Genomic DNA, 5,400 nt, shown 5'->3' on the forward strand with positions numbered 1-5,400 from the left:
GGGTGGGGCTGGCCCACAAGGTTGGCTCCCACCACCTCGCGCTGTCGGCTTCTGGGTTGCATTAAATGTAAAATCGTGTGCCATCCTTTCAAGTCTTCTTGTAGTGGTATGTTGGTAAAAATTTGGAATGGGGCAGGGAGGTCGTCGATTCCATTCCTGCTCCCTCCGCCCATATCGTTACATATTTTTTAATACAAATATTTATATGCAACCGTTAGTTTGATTTGTATATGTTTAATGCCATTCGAATATCACACACAACTTACATAATTTGGAACTTCGGAACTGGAGAATATTCTTTGCATGCTGACTGGGCATCCAATCAACCCTGGTCAAACTTTGACTTTGACTTTTTTTACCAAACTTTCAGAAGCTCTAACTTTTGCATACGATGTTGGTTTTTGAAACCATTCACGGTGTTGGAATCCTGGTGATGAGCTATATCCTGTCATTCAGGTTTGAAGAAATTCTGAGCACTTTCATTTTTTAGCTAAAATACTGATCCCTGATCATGTTGGATGTTGAATTGCAGAAGTAACCTGATCTAAAGTCTATGCCACACCTCTGGGCATACTAGGTCTACTTCACTCTTCTTCACTTTCAGATTCTCCTCATAAGGGACTGTATTGACTTTCAACAAATTTGTCTTGATCTACTCTGAATCACTTTCCACTTTGCGTAGATCCAGTTGGACCCCTTTTAAACATTAAGGTAAAGGCATAAGCTTCTTTTCGCACAAAAGCATTTTAATTGAGGTTTTTAGCGATTTGAGGTACTTACCTCTTGGACCCTTGAAGAATTGTTGTTCAACTTTTCTATAAGACACAGATGTATCCATTGCAAATTCAGTGATGAAACCACGCAAGATACGATCAATCCAATAATCAATAGCCCTCGCAACCTTATAATTAAATATTTCAAGGCGTTTGACGAGTTTTGGATTCCACACAATAGGATCATCACGGTTATGAGTAGGTTATCTATCTGCTAATTTGGATAGCCACTTGTACAAATCGCAGGGGAACGATGAAAAGAAAACTTTGTGCACTTCTGTGTAAAGATACCTTTGTATCCATTTTTCTTTTGATAAGCGTGGAATCCTATTTTCCTAGCCTACGAACTCGTACAACTTTCAATTTATCCACTTCTCAATTTCCTTCTTAGTCAGTATCCACTTATGCCACATCACACATCCCTTAGATAGATCCCGGTCCCGACAACATAACCATTTGTTGGGTTGAGGGTGCTTGGACCTAGGTTTAGAGTTAGCTGTGCTAACCAAAACAACCCTACAAGTCTACTAGCCCTTTCGGTAACAACCTGCCTAGTGAAGGCTGCAATCTCACCTGAGGCAGTATTGGGGGATGCTAGAACCAAGCTTCTGCATCCAGAAGGCTATGTGATGAGGTTTAAGGCTCTTTCTGCAATTTTAGTTCAGATTTGACCTTCGTAAACCCTTATTCATGAGACTTAGATTATTTCTAGTTAACTAAAGTTATAAGCTTCTCGTAACTATCTAATAATGCATAAAACAATATCTAATAATTGATCTAGATCTTCGTGGAGTAATTAAGATAAAATACAGACAATTATCATTCAGTTGCACGTAAATACAGAAAATACATTGTGCATAAAAATAGACACATATTTTCTTCAAATATTTTTCTATTACTTCAGATCTTCTTTTACAACCTTTCCATACCCTGCGCATGCAGTTGCAGGGTCCTGCGCACTCAGTTGTAGACTTACCAAGGTCTCCATGCACTCAGCTGCAAGAGCCTTCCCCTTCACCCAAAAACATAGAAAGATCTACAACTATAGACCCAAAATCATATCATAACAAGTGATTGGTTGATTTCCTTAGACTTGCTAAGACATCTCTTTATGTATCCTTCACTATTACAATACCATGGTCCGCAAACCATGGGCGGATCTCAAAACAATATCAAAACATAAGGGGTTTTGATCTTCCTAAAACCCCTTGACTGTTATTTTACCTGCACTACTCGCGCTCCACTCCTCAAAATGCAGAGACTTACAATATTTTAACAAAATTTGACCTAGGGGATCCTGTCCCAACAAGCGATGCTAGTAACTTAAAATAAACATTAGAACTATACCATATTGCTATTGGTATGAAGGTTAATTTGCAAAAGGCTTCTATTGCTTTTATTGAGGTGGAAAATGATCAAGATAGATTTAATCTACAATTTCTCTCAAGATTGACTTCCAAGTAGGTTTCAATTACCTGAGTTTTCATATAAAGCCAAATGACTATGGGGTTAATGATTGAAAATGGTTAATTTCCAAAGTTGAAAGGAGAATTAATTTATGGTGTAATCTATGATTATATAGAAGAGGGATACTTATTCTAGTCAGATCAATGTTGGAAGTAATTCTAATAAACTAGCACTCTTTGGCATTCAATCATAAAGGGATTTTGGACAACATAAAAAAGATTATTTTTAGGTTATTATGGTCAAGGATAAAAGAAAGTAAGGGTATCTCTTTGTTAAAACAACATATCATAGAAAAACCAAAGACTTTGAAGGATAAAGACTTAAAAATATCCACCATTTTGGGAAGGCTCTGGCACCCAAGTGCTTATGTAGGTTGATATCAAATAATAGGTTGTGGAGTCATGTTATCATCAATAAATACATTTAACCTAATACAATATAAGAATGGATTGAAATCCCCTCTAAGAACATCCATAATGTGTCTATAGTTTGGAAAGCCATTGTTCTATCCTTCCCTATAATTGGGAATTGTTTGATTTGGAAGGTAGGTAATGGTGAAAGTGTAAGTGCATGCACTAATTCTTGAGTAGGGAGTGAAGAAGCATACACTATTTCTAAAAACATGATTGCTTCTTTTCAAGGGAAAGGTATATATAATTTAGTTTAGGTAGTCTCTCTAGAAATCTCCGTTATATGGGATCAAGAGTGGAAAACACACACACACACACACATATATGGGATTAGATGGTTTTGAAGGGGAACTATGGGAGGCCTATATAGCGGCATCCTCATTTCCCTGCGGCATCCTGCGGGCATCCTCTTAGTTCTGCGGCATCCTCTTAGTTCTGCGGCATCCTCATTTCCCTGCAGGCACATTGCAGCCAGCCTTCCCGCGATTCCATTTCAGCTTTCGTTCAGCCCACTGGGAACACATTCAAATTTCGGTGCATTATTCTGGAGATTAAACACGCAAAAAAAAAAGATCATTTTGATTCAGCGGTTCTAACAGCTCTCGTGACCTGATTTTAAAAGACATATTTGGGTTTGCTTTCGAAAGACTAAGAAATAACAACAACGTAGATCTGAAGTCAGCGAGACCTGCGGCAGCAGAGGAGAGACTTAATATTGAATTGGATCAGATCTTACTTTTCGAGCTGCAAGATCTGATCCAACGCGCAGGCCACTGCGTGATGCTTTGCAGGTCCAACTGTATTTTTGAAGGTAATTCCATTTCCCTTCACAGCTAGGTTTTTAGATCTAATTTTTTGTGGCTAGATCTAGATTTAGGCGGCTAGGTTCTAGATCTAATCTTCTGCGGCTAGATCTAGATCTAATCTTATCTTCTGCCTTATTTTTCTGCCACTAGGTTCTACGGGCAAGTAAAATATGGCTCCCAGCTTTGCAAAAATATCTGGTGGCTCATCCGCCTCTGGAGGGCAATCTCCTGCCCATATCGTCAGTGAAGCCCCAGCTCCCACTATCCAAGTGGTCCAGGCCTCACTCGATGAAGCTTTGAAGTTTTCCGAAAGTGCCCTAATCTGCCGGTTCAATGGTTTTTGGCCGCGACTGACAACACTCCACAATTGGATCTCGGAGGTATGGAAGCCTGTCATTTCTGATGAAATTAATATCTACCCTTGTGCTAGGGGTTTCTTTATAGTAGATTTTGAAAATCCTGAAAGCAGACAATGTATTCTAGATTCCGGCCCTTGGTTTTGGGAAAAATCAGGCCTATTCATGAAGCCATGGAACCCATCATTCGATCCCTCTACAACAGTGATAACCTCAGCACCAGTTTGGGTGAGATTGCCAACCCTACCCTTGCATCTCTGGAATCTCTCCTCGCTAAAAGCCATCGGAAATGCAATTGGGAAATTTTACTGCAGATGCCCAAAAACAGAGGAATATGCTAGAACCACCTATGCACGCATCTGTGTGGAAATGGACTTCAGCGCCGGATTCCCAGCTGAAATAAACCTAACAAGTAAAGACTATGTGTGGAACCAGAAACTTGATTATGAAAGTGTCCTCTTCAGATGTTGATTCTGCTTTGAGACAGGGCATCTAGCCAAAAATTGCCCAAAACCTTTTGAGAAAAATTTTGCTAGAAAAAACCACCACAGATCTACAAGGTGGGAAGGAGCACAAAAAGAACACTACACTGTCATCAAAGAAGAATATTCTAGAGAAAACTCTGAATCACAAGAAATCAGGGAAGAAAGAAACAACTCTCAAGACAACTAAGGAGAAAGCCCGCCCCAACAAATCAACAGTTATGAGGATTCGAATACCGCACAAAATAAATCTTCATTTAATAGAAAAGCAGATCTCCTAGACCAAACTTCTTCTCCGACTATCTTCAAAAGAATGAACACAATAGATCGCGAAGCTAAGACACCAATGTCCCAAGAACCAGAAGAGATGAAGGAGATTCAAGATAAAGGAAGTTGGAAGACCGTAGAGAAAAAAAAGAAAGCTACAACACCAATCTCGCCAAGAAAGACGAGGAGCCATATAATTAAAAATTAAGAAAATTGTAGGTCTGATAGACCAATTTGGTCTCAGTGGATGTTAACCACCACCATCATCATCAACTAAATTGAAGGCGAGTCATGCCAGAATCAAGGATGTAGAGGATGGGTTGGTTTGGTCCAAAAATCTATCCCTGTATATCTACATTCCAAGATTAAGATATAAAGTTATGTTTTCCATTAATAGGCTTGAAGATGTTCAATTGTGTTGGAAACCACTATGTAAGATTAGACCTCTTCTAAAAGAAATAACTTTTAGGTGGTGACCATAATGAATAATGCTCTTACTTGGGACATATTGGAGAAGAGGAATAGGCAAGGCCACAATATGTTTACTTTCTACAAGGAGGAGGAAAGTCAAAGGGTCTCCACTTAGTCAACCTGTGTCACAACACCTGCATTAGTAAGATATTAAATAAAACCTATAATCTCACTAGATATTAATGAAAACCTCCCAAAATCCTTTTATTCAACCCCATTTTAATACATGTTTCAAATAAAAAGAACCTCTATTTTTAATAGACATCCCTTATTTTTATTGAATACCCCCTAATATCTATGAACCCCATAATATCTATAAACCCCCTAGCCCACTTCCCCACCCCCAATACCTACAATATTTTGACTCT

The sequence above is a fragment of the Pinus tabuliformis genome, chromosome 9, assembly GCF_031772625.1.
Source record: "Pinus tabuliformis cultivar Carrire ecotype Pingquan chromosome 9, CPIR1, whole genome shotgun sequence".
NCBI classification, from domain to species: Eukaryota; Viridiplantae; Streptophyta; class Pinopsida; order Pinales; family Pinaceae; genus Pinus; species Pinus tabuliformis.